The following is an 18425-nucleotide window of genomic DNA, read 5'->3' on the forward strand; positions in this document are numbered from 1 at the left end:
GAAAACCATTTGTGAAGAAAAAGATGTCTTTAAAGTCTCGAGAATGATTCTCATTGTGGTGAGGAGCCTTGTAATCGACAGAAGAGGCAGCATACTTCGCCAGAGCATAGTTCCCATCTCGTTGGTTTTCTTCTTCCTTGGGGTGGTGCAGAAGTTGTAGAAATACAGGATCTCCACCACTGAAGGTTCAGGCCATTCTCGCTTCCAATATAAGATATACATTCCCGCGAGAACCCTATAGGCATTGGGGGAGAGTTGGAAAGGAGATATCCCCACGAACTTCAAAAGTTTACGAAGTACTGTTTTAGGAACAGGGTGGCCCCAGCCATCAGGTGGGTCTGGCTCCAAGCACCAAGGCCATTGACGCTACGGTGTGCCCTCTCGGACTCCCGACAAAGATGCATGAGACACTTGTCCCCCAACGAGTAGTGCCTCATGATGGCCTCCAAGGCTTTGAGGTGTCGGAGCAGGGTATGGTTGTCCTCTGCATCAAACCCATCACCCTCGTAGGTCTGAGTAGGGTGTGGAAGCGGAGCTCTATTGACTTCTTCCACGCTCAACCCCTGCCTCTGGGTGTTTCGGGCCTCACTGCCACTTGGCTGTCGGGACGAACGACCAACTCCCTGGCTGGTTCTTAAACTTTCGCCCTCACACCATCCTCAGAGGAACCTTGTTCACTATCCATGTCAGAGATTTCCTGGTCAAAGAGGTAGAAATTGTGCTCGTGTAATTGTTGAAGTTCTTTAGGAATCTGAGACAAAAACCAAGTAGTTAGCATTCTGACCGAATGAAATATGGCCAAAACACGGATGACTCAAAGAATACTACTTGGGGAAAAGAGGAAAGTTTTTAGAAAGATGGGATGTCCTCATGAAGACAAAACATGAAGACAGGCCGGAGGTGATGAACCTACCAGAATCTGGGAATTCCCCAGATTCCGTTCATAGGTCCAGAAACATGATAGTGACATAAAATGTTTTGTGGGCCATTTTGAACGTTCCTAGTATCGAAATGTGCCTAAAATGACTTGTGAAAATAAGAAACATCCTCTCAAAGGCAATACCATTGACATTCCTTAGCATGCATCCTAAATCCTCAAACACACACAAACAGAAAGATGGGTCAAAGATACTTACTCGAGATGAAGTGCAGATAGGTACTGAGGCGATTCCTAACTCTGAAGTATTGCCAACTGTTTTCCAAGAAGTAGAATGATTCACGCCAGTTGTCCAGGGATACTGGGGAAGATGGTTGAAGGTCAAGAGAGAAGAGAGTCTTTTGTGTGAGGGTTTTGGTTCTTCTTATGGCTGTAGTGGGAGGCTGAAGAATGGTTCTCTGGGTTTTATACCTAGTAGATCTTAGGGGGGAAGAAACCTCCCCATGACCGTCAGATTGCTTACCTTGATAAAACCACGAGGGCAATCAAATGGCTAGGGTCCAAGTAGCACGAATAGTGATCATTGTTCTTTTTGAAAAGATGCCTCGAGTACGGAGTGGACGTTTGGGAGCCCCGTCTCCTATGGCTCCCCCGACTCTGGGTGCAATGCCCGCAGCTCTGCAGCATCAGATAGTCCACAGACCACCCCCAGTGAATGGGCGAGTGGGGACCATCTTTCGGAGGACCCCACTTGGGGGGCACCTCCCAAGGCTTGCAAAATAGGTATGTGGAAGCCTTATTTCACGACGATGAAGTGTTGGCATTAGCTCAATTGCCAGCCCAGATGCCAAGGATGACTGACCAAGTCATCACATTCTCCAAGGATAACGCTTGGAGAGTGCACTTTCTAGACCATGATCCCTTGGTGATCGAATGCCAGGTTTCCAATAAGATGGTGGCTCAAATCCTGGTGGACAACAAGATTTTAGTGAACATCCTATTCAAGTCAGCCTACGAGAGAATTGGGTTGACCACAAGCGACCTGTCGCCGTGCACCTCGACTCTATACGAGTTCTTGGGGGAAGATCTCATACTGATAGGCAAGATCAAGTTTCCCGTGACACTTGGAGACACGCCTTGCCAAGCCTTTAAGTATTGCACATTCGTGGAAGTGGATTTCTCCTCAGCGTATAATGCAATCTTGGGGCGCTGACCTTAGTGGAGTTCGAGATAGTTACCTCCATTCGGCACCTGTGCATGAAGTTCCCCCACAGATTCGAGATTTGGCACAGTTCAAGGAGACTAGAAAGAGGCAAGGCAATGCTACAATGTATCCCTTAGGCAACCAATAATGGTCATTGAGGCTTTAGCCCCCGAACAGACCTTCCCGGGGAGGTGGAGGTGCATGCTATTCGTGATGATGAAACCAACAAGTTGGACCTGCGGGTTTAAGAAGAGAGGGCCATCGAGCTCATGGAAGAGGTTGATGAAGTGGCCCTCGATGCCTCCGTCCCTGAAAGGAAGACAAAGGTCAAGAAGAGCCTACAGGCAGAAGTCTAAGAAGTACTGATAGGATTTCTCCAGGAAAATCATGACATTTTCACTTGGTCTCACTCTGACATAACTGGCATTGACCCGAATATCATTTTTCATGCCTTGAATGTCGATCCGAACGTCGCTTCGATCCAACTGAAGTGGAAAACTTTCGACCAGACAAGGGTTGATGCTTTAAAGGCGAAGGTGGACAAGCTACTTGCAAACAGATTCATTTGGGATGCCCAATCCCAAGTGGGTGTCAAATTCGGTCCTCGTGCCCAAGCCAAATGGAACCTAGAGGACCTGCATAGACTTCTCTGACCTCAATAAGGCATGACCTAAGGACTATTTCCCGTTGCTAAAGATAGACTAGATGGTCGACACCACCTCTGGGTATGAGCTCTTGTCATTCATGGATGCGTACTCGGGATATAATCAGATTTCCATGCATGTCTTGGATCAAGAACACACCAGCTTCCAAACCGATAAAGGAGTTTACTGTTATAAAGTAATGCCCTTTGGGCTGAAGAATGTTGGTGCCACCTACCAAAGGCTTGTGAACCGTATGTAGACGACATGCTAGTCAAGTCTAGAATAGCCCCCGGCCACGTAAAGGACTTGGCGGAAGAGTTTTCAGTACTTCGCTTTTTTGGGATGAAATTAAATCCCCAGAAATGCACTTTTGGAGTTGCCTCCGAAAAGTTCCTAGGCTTCATTGTCAGTGCTCGAGGGATAGAGGCAAACCCAGAGAAGATCAAAGCCCTGGTCGATATGCCATCCCCCTAAAAGCATAAGGATGTTCAAAGCCTCACTAAGAGGATCGCTGCTGTAACGACCCAAAATCACTAATATGGCTTAAGGGCCTCGATTAGTGTGTTGGGGGGCATAATTGGTTTATGTGTGAATTTATTAGTATAATGCATGATTCTATGATAAGCATGCTTGTATGGTTATATTACTGTAAATGTGATTATATGATATAACTGTGAGAACCACATTATTATGTGGGTAAATCTGCAGCATGCGACTTGAGGCGATCCTAGGGAGCTAGTTAGCGGGAAAGTCACAACGGGACTTAATACTTGACTTGGGGCAAGTCAAGGGGTATTTCAGGTACTGGATGGTTATTTGGGTTATCGAGTTAGTGAAATAAATAATTGGAGATATATTTGAGGTTAGGAAGCTTAGGTGGGAATATCGGGGAATTTTACCATTTTGCCTTCGGGGACGTTTCCGGTACCCCGAGCCTTAGGATTGATTTAACTACTTAAGGATAGACTTGTATAAACTTTAGAAAATAGTAGAACCAAAAGCTAAACCAACCCTTCTCTCTCTCTCCCTTTCTCTCTCAAAGAAACTACAGAAAAACTAAGAGAATTAAGCTGGAAACTCTGTGATTTGGGCTGAAGTTTTGAAGGATTAGCTCAGTTTTAGCTAAGGGATTCAACCAGGACTGAGACTGAATTGAAGCTAGGAACTTGGGAGTTAGCTTAGAAATTTCTTGGAGAATTGGTTCTGCAGTGAAGGTTAAAGCTAGGGCTCGGGAAACGGATCGTGTTCAAGGGGCATCTCTCATAATCAGAGCGTTTGGGAATTAAAGGTAAGTAAACTGCACCCGGTTGTGAATTGATAATGGGACTAAGGGCTCCCTATCTTGTATGAAAATTGAAGGATGGTATTATGCCATGTGAATAATAAACAAACGGCCTAAGACTTCCGAAGTTTACATTAGCGCACAGGGCGCGGCTCAGCCACTGGTAGCTGAGGACAACTTATTATGCACTGAGCTCGGTTTAAGCGGACCGAAGTCAGTGGGGTATACAGAGGGTGCGACCTATGGGTGTCGACCCTGATTATCATGTGATTTGATTATTATTATTGATTGGTGATTTTTTCATGCTGAATAGCTGAGTGTTGATTTGTTGATTCTTTGCTTATGTTTATGGACTATGTAATTAGGGTGGTATGCTAAGTATATGGACACCCTTAAAAGATTATTCAATTGTTATCATTGATGGTACTATAATGTTATGTTTTCTTACTGGGCCTTGGCTCACGGGTGCTACGTGGTGCAGGTAAAGGCAAGGGCAAGCTTAATCAGCTCTGAATAAGAGAGCTCTGAAGGAAGAATGTATATGATTAGCTGCTCGACTGCCACGATTGAGGAAGAGACAGGAACAGAAGAACCATAATTGTCTGTTTTGCCCTTAGAGTGGCTAGTGGTTGTTCGTACACTGTAAATTTTGTAAACTGACTTTTAAATGCTGTTCTTTTGGGATCCCGTGTGTAAATGTTTAGTTATATGAAATGTATCTTTTGAGACCAAAACCTTTTAACCCTAGCTCGTTAATGGTGTCAGTGACACGTTATTAACTAAATGACTTGATTAGCAAGTCCTGCACCTTTATAAATACACAGTGTAGCAGTCCTGGCTATCCAGGGCGTTACAACTTGGTATCAGAGTGTCCTAGGTTTAAGGGTTCTTGAAGATCGATTGGACATGTACATTTGCTGCTAGAGACAAGCTCGATTCAGGGTTTGGTAATGTGTATATGTGCGTATATGTTTGTATTCCTGGAATGAAGTATGAATGTTGTTATCTGTTGAATTAATAGGAAGCATGAGATACTGATAGGGCCTAGCCCTTGACTGCTGTGTGATAATATTGAGGCATGCTTATTAGCATTGCGGTGCATGCGAAAAAATATTTGAATGATTAACTACATATTATGTATGGATGGATGTCTATGTTTTAACTGTTGTTTGGTGATGTTGGGGCATGCTTATTAGCAATGCTGGTGCATGTGGATAAATGCCTAGATTTTGATTATTTGTGGTTAATTATGTTCCATTGGTGGATTTGGAGAAGCTTTTACCATGTCATCATGGTTTGATTTCCGAGTCATTAATTGAAGATTGACTTGGATAGCTATGCGTACAAGAAAATCTACGCGACTAGCCGGCACTAGGTTTGGGACCGGAGGTGATGATCAGGGCCAGATTGCTTCGATGGCCCCTGAGAACTGGCAGTAGATCATGGCAGAGATGCAAGGGTGATTACAAAGCCAAGATGAACAGATTCATCTTCTACGACAACAGTCTCCAGCAGGGACTGCTGCACCCATTGCGCCACCTATAGTGGCACCAGTTATTCAGCCAGCAAAGGTTGGGAATAGATGGGGGCCATTGTATAAGCGGTTCCAAAAGCAGTGTCCCCCAACTTTTGAGGGAGGACCTGATCCATTGAAGGCCGAACAGTGGATGACAATGATTACTACTATCCTGGACTTTATAATGATAGAGGGATATGACAGAGTGGCTTGTGCCACATATATGTTGAGAGAAGATGCCCGCATTTGGTGGGAAGTGGCATCACAGACCATGGACATCACTGCTCTGAGTTGGGATGGATTTAAGTATCTGTTTAGTAAAAAATACTACAATGTTGCCATCAGGCCAGCAAAAGTTAACAAGTTTGTGGGATTGGTGCAGGGCAATATGATAGTTACTGAGTATGCCCTAAAATTTGATAGACTTGCGAAATTTGAACCAGATCTTGTGCCTACAGATGTAGCCAGGCAAGACAGGTTTATTCGAGAGCTTAATGCTATGATAGCCCGGGATGTGAGGATTACAACAGTACCTGGGGGAACAACTTATGCCTAGGCTATTGAGAAGGCTCTTACTGCTGAGGAAGCGAAGAACAAGATTTGGAAGGAAAGTGCAGCGAGGCACAAGGGTCTCAGAGTGGTGCCTCCTTACTCTGGGTCAGGTAGGGGTGGAGGGCCTAGTGATGTGAAGAGGAAGACTACTGACACTTTGACCGCTGTTGGTCCTGACAGGAGGGGTCGGGGTAGTCAAGGTGGCCGTCAGGGTGGCGGTGAGGCGCGGAGGAGCTATCCAGAGTGCCCAAGGTGCAGAAGATGTCATCAGGGCGAGTGTCGGGCCAAGGCTTGCTATGTGTGTGGAACAGTGGGGCACCTCAAGAAGGACTGCCCAACAATGAAGAAAGGGGAAGCAGGAAAGGTGGATAACTTGACTCCAGCTCGAGTGTTCACTTTAACACAGGCAGAGGCCAAGCCTAGTCCCTCGGTGGCGATGGTCAACTTTCTAGCACTGGCTCTCCTTTTATTGTATTGATTGACTCTGGTGCTACACATTCATTTGTTTCTAGTAAAGTGATTGATAGATTGTGTAGACCTAGTGAGTACCAGACGGCGGGGTTTGGGACTTTATTGCCTACTAGGGAATTGGTAGTTTCTAGGAGGTGGATTAGAGCACTGCCAGTGATGGTTGATAGTAGGGAGCTTTCAGTTGACTTGATTGAGTTAGATATGGAGGATTTTGACATGATCTTAGGGATGGATTGGCTGGTCAGGTATGGGGCTACTATTGACTGCAGGAAGAAGATGGTGACTTTTGAGCCTGAGGGCGAGGATCCTTTTATCTTCGTGGGTGTGGTATGTGGACCCCGCATACCCATGATATCAGCATTGAGAGCCAGAGATTTGTTATAGGGTTGATGTATAGGTTTTCTGGCTAGTGTGGTGGATACTACCAGGGTTTTGCCAGTGGGGCCGGGAGAGACTAGGGTGGTTTGTGAGTTCTTGGATGTGTTTCCTGAGGAGCTACCAGGGTTGCCGCCACGCAGGGAGATTCAATTTGTTATCGAGTTAGCACCGGGGATAGAACCAGTATCAAGAGCACCATATAGGATGGCACCAGTAGAGTTGAAGGAGTTGAAGATACAACTACATGAACTTTTGGATTTGGGATTCATCAGGCCTAGCTACTGTCCATGGGGCGCTCTAGTTTTTTTTTGTTAAGAAGAAGGACGGGACTCTGAGAATGTGTATAGACTATAGAGAATTGAATAAGTTAACCATCAAGAATAGGTAGCCTCTACCAAGGATCGATGACTTGTTCGATCAGTTGCAGGGAAAGACGGTGTTCTCAAAGATTGATCTTCGATTTGGTTATCACCAGCTGAGGATCAAGGACGAGGAGATACCGAAGATGGCCTTCCGAACGCGGTATGGGCACTATGAGTTCTTGGTCATGTCTTTTGGTTTGACCAATGCCCCGGCAACTTTCATGGATCTAATGAATAGGGTGTTCAAGGACTTCTTGGATTAGTTCGTCATTGTCTTCATCGATGACATCTTAGTGTACTTTGGTTCAGAGGCAGAGCACGAGCGACATCTTTGACAGGTCTTACAGAGGTTAAGGGAGCATTGGCTATATGCCAAGTTTAAGAAGTGTGAGTTCTGGTTGCCAGAGGTAACTTTTCTTGGGCATATTGTTGGCGCAGAGGGGATTAAGGTGGATCCATCCAAGGTGGAGGTAGTGAGAGACTGGCTGAGGCCAAGGAATGCCTCGGAGGTGCGGAGTTTCCTTGGGTTAGCAGGATATTATAGGCAGTTTGTAGAAGGATTCTCAAAGATTGCCTCATCGATGACAGAGTTGACACGAAAGAACAGAAGTTTGTTTGGTCAGAGAAGTGTGAGCACAATTTCAAAGAATTGAAGCAACGACTTATTACTACACCTGTGTTGAGTCTCCCTTCGGAGGAAGGAAAGTTTGTGGTGTATTGTGATGCATCAAGAATGGGTTTAGGTTGTGTGTTGATGCAGAATGAGAAAGTTATATAGCTTATGGATCGCGGCAGCTGAAGGAGTATGAACAGCGATATCCTACCCATGATTTGGAATTGGCGGCAGTGGTATTTGTGCTGAAGTTGTGGCGACATTACCTGTATGGGGAGAAGTACGAGATATACACTGACCATAAAAGTTTAAAGTATTTCTTCACCCAGAAGGATCTGAACATGAGGCGGAGGCGTTGGTTGGAGTTGGTTAAGGATTATGATTGTGACATTCTTTACCACCTAGGGAAAGCCAATGTTGGGGTAGATGCATTGAACTAGAGGGGCTCGAGGCAGTTATTTAGCTCTGTTAAGATCTCTAGAGAGTTAGCAGATGAGATGACCAGGGCAAGGATAGAACTGGTGGTGGGCCGGTTGGCCAATGTTACCTTACAGTCGACCTTGCTAGAGTGGATCAAGGAGGGTCAATTGGTAGACACGTGGTTACAGGAAGTTTGACAGAATGTCTTAGTGGGGATAGCTAAGGATTATTCTATTTTTGAGGCTGGTATGCTTTGATATCAGGGATGGATTTGTGTTCCGACATATGAAGGGATCAAACGAAAGATACTAGATGAGTCTCACACTACGCCGTACTCGCTTCATACGGGTACCACGAAGATGTATCAGCATCTACGGACATTATATTGGTGGCTCGGGATGAAGAAGGATGTGGTGGAGTATGTGGCCAGATATTTGACATGTCAACAGGTGAAGGCTGAGCATCAGCAACCAACGAGATTGCTTCAGCCTTTGGGTATTCCTGAGTGGAAGTGGGAGGACATTACCATGGATTTTGTGGGAGGTCTACCTAGGACAGTGGGACTTTATGACTCGGTATGGGTGATAGTGGACAGATACACCAAGTTAGCTCATTTTCTGCTAGTGAAGTCGACCTACACAGTGGAACAATATGCAGAGTTTTATGTGAGGGAGATAGTTTGTCTCCATGGGGTTCCTAAGTCTATTGTATCTGATCGAGACCTTATCTTTACCTCCAAATTCTAGGGATCTCTACAGAGAGCCATGGGGACTCAGTTGAAGTTTAGCACAGCCTTTCATCCTCAGACTGATGGATAGTCTGAGAGGACGATTTAGGTGTTGGAGGATATGCTTAGGGTGTGTGTGATTGACTTCGAGGGATCATGGAGTAAGTATCTCCCATTGATTGAATTTTAGTACAATAACAATTATCAATCCACAATTGAAGTGGCTCCTTATGAGATGTTATATGGAAGGAAGTGTAGGTTACCCATTCATTGGGATGAGATGGGTGAGAGAAAATATTTGGGGCCATACATGGTTCAAAAGACAAACGAAGCTATTGACAAGATCCGAGCCAGAATGCTTGCTTCGCAGAGTAGACAGAAATGCTACGCTGATCCCAAGCGAAGAGACGTGGAGTTCCAAGTTGGGGACCACGTGTTTCTGCGAGTTTCACCACTGCGAGGGGTGAGGAGATTTAGAGTAAGGGGCAAGTTAAGCCCTCAGTTTGTTGGACCTTTTGAGATTCTAGATAGGATTGGACTGGTGGCTTACAGGTTGGCCTTACCACCGTCGTTGTTAGGAGTTCATGACGTATTCCATATTTCTATGTTGCAGAAGTATGTCTCAGATTCGACGCATGTGCTGAAGTACGAGGACTTAGAATTACAGGCAGATTTTTCCTATGAGGATCGACCGGTTTAGATTTTGGATCAGAAGGATAAATTTCTACGAAATAAGATGATTCAGTTAGTTAAATTATTGTGGAGAAATAGCAAGGTTGAAGAAGCGACCTGGGAGCTAGAGATGGTGATGCGGGATCAGTATTCTGAGCTATTCAGGCAAATTTCGAGGACAAAATTCTCAGTAGGAGGGGATGGTTTGTAACGACCCAAAATCACTAATATGGCTTAAAGGCCTTGATTAGTGTGTCGGGAGGGCATAATTGGTATATGTGTGAATTTATTAGTTTAATGCAAGATTCTATGATAAGCATGCTTGTATGGTTATATGAATGTAAATGTGATTATATGCTATAATTGTGAGAACCACATTATTATGTGGGTAAATTTGTCGCGTGCGACTTGAGGCGATCCTAGGGAGCTAGTTAGCGGGAAAGTCACAACGGGACTTAATACTTAACTTGGGGCAAGTCAAGGGGTATTTCAGGTACTTGATGGTTATTTGGGTTATCGGGTTATGGAAATAAATAATTGGAGATATATTTGAGGTTAGGAAGCTTAGGTGGGAATACTAGGGAATTTTACCATTTTTCCCTCGGGGACATTTCTGGTACGCCGAGCCTCGGGATTGAATAAGTCCTGTGATCTTGAGATGAGAACAGAAGAGTGAGTCATCTGTACTCAGTCCTGAGCCATGGACTTATGTTACCTCATGTGGACACTAGGCTCGAGGAGCACTGACCAAGTCCCCGGTAAGCTACAAGTAAAAATAGCATCGAGAAGTCGATGACTTGGGAAGCTAAGCTAGTTGATGAGTGAAGCGTCCCTAATGTCATGAAACCCCATAGATAATTGTCCAGAGAAATACCCAGTGCCAAAGAGATCCAAGTAACTCGAGATTGGATTTAGCATATTCTCCCAAGAACAGGGCGCACCCAAGGAGTAATAACCAAATCCTAATCCTCAAGATGTGAACGAATGCCTAAGTCGTCAGTACTCGGGAACGAGCCTAAGTCGCCTAAGACTTAAGCAGAATACTCTGCAGAACCTTGCACTAATAGCCCCAAAATTGTGTGAGAGTGGACTTAGGGTTACCTTCCTTGGACTCTGTGCTCTTGAAGTAACAACCAAGTCCCTCGATCTCGAGATGCTAGTGGGGGACCGAGTCAATAGCACTCGGAGTCAGGAATCGACCAAGAGTAAAAAATCCCAAGTAGCGCGAGAACAGACTTTGGTTACCTCCTGTGGACATTGTGCCCGAGGGGCAATAGCCTGGTCCTATGATTTCAAAATGCGAACAGAAGCTCGAGTCGTTGGAACTCGGAGTTAGACCTCGAGTGCTAAAACTTGAGTGTCGCGAAAAACCTAGTCTAAGGGTGGGGAACTCGTTTGTTTGAACCTAGGATGATGAGTTCAAGACTTCCACATGATTAGGTCCTGAGTTGTGTACTCGGGTAAAAATTAAAAGGCCCAAGCTGGCCCACTAGTTGCCACTTACCCAGGGGGTAGGTGGCTTAGTGGGAATGACCTCCTAGGGACCCGAGTCATTGGGACTCAGTAACACAGGAAGACATTAAAGTTACTTTCAAGGACATTGAGCCTGGAAGAAAACACTAAATGTCCCATAAGTTGAGCACTAAGGAAAAACCCTACAGTGCAAAAAGACCTCCTCAAAGCCTGAGTCGTTGAAACTCGAAGGCGTAGGACGGCCAAGTGCCCTCACTTGACCATGCATCAAAGTTACACTTAGGACTGCGAACCTAAGAAGAAACACTAAATGCATAAGTGTCTAGACACTGACAGGAAGATCCTTAAGCTCTATGTATTGCACGCTGACCCCGTCCTGAGCTGTTTAAACTCAAGGACGTAGGGCCACGTCAAGTGTCACTTGACTTTGCGTTAAAGTTACTCTCGAGGACCACGTGCCTACAAAACAACACTAAATACCTAAAAAATTTCTAATACTAAGAGAAGTCGATAAAGACTTGAGTTTTTGAGACTCCAACACAAGGCCTAAATCAGTGACATGGAACTCACATGAGTTACGTTACGATGAGTTGAATTAAAAAAGTCCAAGTTGCCTATTTACTAAGTGTCAATTTGATAATAATAGTGCAATCATAGCAATAAAGTAGTGCAAGCTGCATAAGTATAAATGGAAAAATAGTTACAACCATGCTCGGGGGCACGAATGTTGGTTGTTTACACCCCAATAAACTGTGGCACGCATGCATACTTAGCTAAAAATTTATAATGTAGGACAAAATTACTGGGGCCCTTGGCCTAGTGGCACCTCTGCCACCAGCTTGATCACAGGGTCATCTTTGGGGTTGTGACCCACAGCCGAAGCTTCCCTCTTCTGGGCCCTGGCCTCCTCCACCTTAAGGCGTGCCTTGAGCATTGTCCTCATGTTAGGCTCCTTGGTGAATGAGAGATCCATATCTCTGTTGCTCTGCCATGCAACAAAGAGTGCATCATCCGCTATCACATCGAGATCCTTTTCTAGTTTTTCTACTTGGTGATGGAGGTCTTTAGCCTCTTCGGCTGCAAGCTCAACACAAGTAGTGGCTCGTGCAGCGTCCTCCCTAGCCTTGATTAGCTCCTTGGCATTGACCACTCGGTGGCTAGTAGACTCTCCACCTTGCAGACATAGGCTCTCGTGTCCTCCACTTCTTTCTAGAGTTGCGAGTGTTCCTCCAAAGGGACCACGATTTCCCAGAACCACTGGCCATTGGTTAAGAGCTGCAATCTATGCCAAATCAGAATATCAGATCATTAAAAAGATGAAGAAATAGATAATGAAAGAGATAAACATTTGAAGACTTACCCTTACGAAGGAATGGCGTCTGGTGGCTACCAGTGAAACCTCATTTTCTTTGCCACAACGGGCGAGGCTGTGAGAAGGCAACTCTCATAGGGACCCCACTATCCCTTGAAGAAGCTCTGCAGCTAGCGGAGCAACCTTCTCTCCTACTCTCCCCGCAAGGAAAGGCTCTAACTCCTCGTGGTTAGGAGGAGAAACAAGGTCCTTTGGCCGGTCCTCACGCAGGAACTTAGCAAGGAGTTTGAAGTCCTTGCCACCCTCATTGATACTGGTGTCGTAGTACTCAACGACCCGCTTATGCTTCTCTAAGACTACCCCATCATAGTGTTCTGGGAAGATTATCAATCGAGGTACCCTGACTAGAGGGGAGTCGAACACCTTAGAAGGGATTTCCTTACCATTCATGGAGAATTCCTCATCTTGAAGGGAGGAAACCTCGAGGTCAATGACCTCATCTGGAGCCACCGTCCTCGGGGTGAGGACTGGTGAAGCAGCTGCAGGAGCTGCTGGGGCCGTCGGGGCTGGAGCTGCAGCAGCCGGGGGTGTGGACGCCGTGGTTGACATCGCCAGGAGATCTATTTGAGAGGGTCCTGACACCCTCTGAAGCTTCAACCTGACCAATTCGGATATGCCCATGCTTTATACACAAAGGAAACAAACCAGTTAAACCCTCAGAAGGGAAGGAAATCAATAAAAGCAAGTAAAAATGCATGGCAAACTATGTATAATTCTCCTTGAGAGCCCCAATGCAATCATCCTCGCTTGAATGGAGGATGGAGTGGGCGAATTCGTGGATAAGCCAACCCATCTCCCATGTGAGAGTGGTCTCCTATTGACAAAACCAAGTGGCATGCATAGTCTTCATCTCGCCCAGAGGCATGAAACCTTTGGGGTGTCTATTCCTCCTTGAATGGCGGAGGAATACGTCGATGAGGTCCTAATAGTATTGGTACACCTCCTTGGACCAACGACGTCCCGAGATTCACCCACACTCGTGGAGTGAGGGCAAAAATAAAGAGTGGTCAGGACTAGTTCCCTCCCATACGTGCTTAGCATAATGAAGAACCATTGGGGAGATACCTTGGGGCATGGAAGATGACCCGATCCCCACCTCATGCTTTGCCTTGAGCTCTTCATCTTCCTTTGCCTCTGCAGTGGCCTTGATGGTGAGGATGCTCTCCGTACGCTCTTCGCGAAGGCGTTCAATATATTCAAATTGCGCCTTGGCCACCATGTATTCCGTGTGGAGCCTTGCCTTGTGGTGCAACTGCTTTGAGTCCCGAAATCTGGTGAGGACCACCAGAATTATACTCTGCCCCTCTCACAGTAGCCCATACTGTTGGAGGTGGGCATCCATGACGAGGAAAGTGAGGTCCAACTCCTCATCGAAGAGAAAATTCATCGCCTTAAACCTTCCATCGAAAGAACTCACGAAGGGTGTACGACAAAAAGGACCTGAAATGAGATGTTTCAAGACTAAGGACTAGTTACGGGTGGAACTCTGTTAGATGAAATGACTCAAGGACAAAAGCACTTACCAACTCTAGTGAAGTCCAAGAGTAGAGTGGGATTGGTCCTCATCGAGAAGCCACTCGCCCAGAAGAAGTCATCCTTGTAGTCTCGAGCGTGGTTCTCATTGTCGCTCGGAGCCTTGTAACTTCTCCCTGGGGTCATGTGCCTCATCAGGGTGTAGTACCCATCCTACTACCATTCTTCGAACACTGCCAAACGCTGTAGACATATAGTATCTTAGCTGGGGAAGGGGCAGGCCAGTTCTGTCTCCTATACAGAACATAAAGCTTGGCCAACACCCAATATCCATTCGGGGACAGTTGGAAGGGGGTTATGCCGACGAACTTGAGGAAGTCAATGTTGCTAATAAATGAGCAAATCAAAGATACGCAGCGGGGAATGAGCCTTTTTTAATAATTATTAATACCAGCCAAGATCATACATATATATATTTAATCAAATACTATCAGATAAAAGATTACTTCTTGTAGCCTATCAAGTCTCCTCGAATATTTTTGTATAAAATCAACGATCTTCCTATCCAAGTTCTGAAGAATAACACCTTGATCTTCTAGACCAATCCTTAAACACACAAGGATGTGCATGGGCACGTAGGATTCAAAAGGTTGATTTATGACTCTCTAGATGCACTCAACACATGAGATGTAGAGAGGTTTTGAATAGTTTTTCAGGTTTAGGAAAAATTATCGCTTCTGTTTATGAGAGAGAGTCTGTGTCTAACAATAATTTATTTTTAGGTTTATAAACATAATTAATTAATTTAATTAGTCTTTATTTTTATTAAAATAAAACTGATCAGTTATAACCTATTATTTGAAATTCAAAATTCAAATCCCAGGGATAGGAAATATCCCTGTGTGGCACCACTCACTGTGCAATACTGTAACTTCCTAGATAACCAAGATCATTACACTGTGTATTTTAAATAGTGCAAGACTTTCTAATCAAGTCATTTGGACATAAACATGTTACTAATGTCAACTAACGGGTTAGGGTTAAAAGATTTTGATCATGAAATAGTTGACTTTCATTAAAATAAGAGTTGGTACATGGGATCCCAAAAATAATGTTTACAAGGAAATTACAACCCTCAAAAGTAAAAAAAAAAAATGGAAGCCAGTCTAAAGGAAAAATACAATTTTGGCTCTAGTTCCTGTCAATCCCTCGACCGTGGGGGTCAAGCAGTTCCGATGTACACACCACCCTCAAAGCTCTCTAGCTCATGACTGGTCCAACTTTCCCTTGCCCTTACTTGCACCACATAGCACCCGTGAGCCAAGGTTCAACAAGAAAACTTAATTCAACAAGCACACATTAGTCTTTCCTAGTTCTTTCTGTTAGCTTCTAGCCTAACTAAGTCCATCTAAGGTTGGGAAAAGACCCTAATGCCCCTAACCCTAGTGATTTATCTTTCAGTCATTTGCTCTGTTTCCCGCTAATTCCTCGAGTAGACCTACAAATTCCCAATTAATCCCGACATACCCAATTAATCACCAAATCATTGACCATTAACCAATAAATCCCAAATACACACTAAGTCCCCAAAATATCCCTAGGCTCACCCCGAGCCCCAAGCCGAGTATTAGACCCCGTTGTGACTATTCTGCTAATCTGCTCACTAGGATCACCTCGAGCCGAATATTACAAATATATCCACATAATAATGTTGTCTCAATCATTTAACACGTATAATCACATTTATGCCCTCAACGGGCCAAAATTACAAATATGTCATTGTTAACAAAAACAAGCGCACATGCATATTTAATGCTCATAAACATGCAAATCTAGTCATATTATCATAAAAATAATGTATGCCACATAATCACACATTTAATCAATTAATTTCACACATATATCCAATTATTCCCTCCTGACACTCTAATCAAGGTACTAAACATTATTAGCATTTTTGGGACGTTACAAGTACAATGAGTGGCGTGAGCCACATTAGGGTTTTCCCTAATTTTCTCATTTGTTTATTTAATTAATATTTAAGACAATATATTTATCCCAAAATAAATATTAGTTAATTCAAAACTAACTTTATCTTAAAATATTAGTTTTAATTAAATTAATAAATATCTTATTCTAAATAAGATAATTATTAATCTCTTTTTATATATTAATTCAAACAAGATTAATATTTATTTTAACCTATAGCTTTTCAAAGTAAAAATTATATAGTTAAATAATTAAATAATTAATTAATTCATAATTAATCAATTTCCCATAACTATCACATAATTATTTCATTTCCCTAGAAAATTAATTCCTCCTTCTTTCTACAAATCTTTCTTTTGGCATCCTTACCCCTGACAGTGTAGGATAGAGGTGATCTGAGGACCATGGACCTATAATACGAAGCTCCAATAAACTGGATTATTAATCAAACTCTTTAATCCAATAATCTTATTTATTAATTCCATGATTAATCCACTATAAATATGGAATTACACTCTAAGTATTTATAGAATTATATTTACAGAGTTTTCTCTTGTAGTCCATTGATATAATCAATAAATATAGTTATGTCCTCCATTTACTGGATAGCTAGTCAAGATTACCATTTTACCCTTCTAATTACCTCTTGATCCTTAAGTATCATTAATTCACTAGCGAATAAGTAATCTATAATCAAATTATAGATTTGAGCTCAATAACTATTCAGTTCCAGAATCAACCCTTAAGGGAACCAATATTCGATCCATTAGGAAAGTATGGATTCCATTATTGTAATTCATGTTCCTAGCCATTCATGATATTGAATCTCCAAAACAAAAATCATTAGCTTCATTATACTAAGAAACTGTAACGAGTGAATCAAAAGATCCAATAAACACAAACAGGAGTTCATGAAAACTCAGGATTTAGACTGGTCTACAAATGATCATCTATTATGATAAGAATCAAATCTTTATGTCAAATGGTAAGTTTATAAAGATAATTATCGATCCAGTTATATATAACCCCTATTATATGCAACACATTTACTAAGATGTCTATCCACATCAGTAATCCGAATTTAGATCACTTGCATCCTGTATGCTTAGTAAACCGCACTAGTAATCATTCATTAAAGATTCCTTACTTTAATATGTTACTGAATAGTATATTTATTATATATGATCTTAATTCTCTTGTACTAATAGAAGATCATATTCTCCTTAATGAATAAGAAATTTTCTTGATATTATCATATAATTAATTATAACAATAATTATAATAAAAATATATAATAAAACTGTTCTTTTTATTTAATTCAATAAAATGTCTTTACATGCTTTTAGTGCATTAATCCTAACATTTGACATAGTACTGGTGCAATGGCAGGGTTGTACCAGCTTGGAGAAGAGAGGCACTCTAGGGCCCAAGCCCATGGATTCTCTCATGTGCCCTCTTGTCCTCCCAAGACAAGCGCACCGACATCTCACGAGTGTCCACCCTATAGTGGATGAGAATCTTCTCCAAGGCACCTTGGTGTCAAAGCTTGTTGGGGATTGCCTCCGCTTCGAACCCCGCAGCGATGTAGGGTTTGTCTATCGGCATCGGACCTGTGTTGGCTTTTTCCTCTGAGATGCCAACTCAAAGGGGTCTTGTTGCCACCAGGGCATGATCCTCTCACACCACTAGGGCTTGACTGCTGCTATCCACTCGCTTCCCTTTCTCGGGGTGTTGTTCAGCTTCTCGAGCCATCTGTAGAATTTTTGTGTCGAAGGCTTAGAACCCTTGTGTGTGTAATTGGTGGAGCTACTCAAACATCTGAAACAACAAACCAAGCAGTTAGTGCCTTGCCCCGAAGAAAGATGGGTCAAAATGAGAATCCCTAAGAAACCTACTCAGGGAGAAGAGAGAAGAAATTCTAAGGACGAGGGGTGTCCTTGGGGCCAAAGAATCAGCACCGGAGAACGCCATCGGAAATTATGAACACTGTTGGAATTTTGGAATTTTCCAAATTCCAGTCGAATGTCCAGAAAGGAAAAAATTTCCCAAGGTGTGCAGTAGGCCATTTTGACCACTCCTAACATTAAAATGTGCCTAAAAAGACATATAAAAGGTAAAACCAGCCCCTCAAGTACCACAAAAAAGCATGTTCCTAAGCATGCATCTAATCTCCCAAATTAAGCTCAACAAAAACATAAAACCAGTAAATACGTACTCGAGATATAGTGTCGATAAGTGCTGGAATGAGTTCAAATGCTGAGGAGTCATTTTCCATTCACCCATAAATAAGGCGATTCTCGCCAACCGCCCAAAATCATAGAAGAAGCTCAAGAATTGTTGAAGAACTAGAAAGCTTGAGAGAGAAGAGAAAGTTCGGGAGATTTTTCGAATGGTAAGAGT

Source organism: Humulus lupulus, chromosome 3 (genome assembly GCF_963169125.1).
Source record: "Humulus lupulus chromosome 3, drHumLupu1.1, whole genome shotgun sequence".
In the NCBI taxonomy this organism is placed as follows: domain Eukaryota; kingdom Viridiplantae; phylum Streptophyta; class Magnoliopsida; order Rosales; family Cannabaceae; genus Humulus; species Humulus lupulus.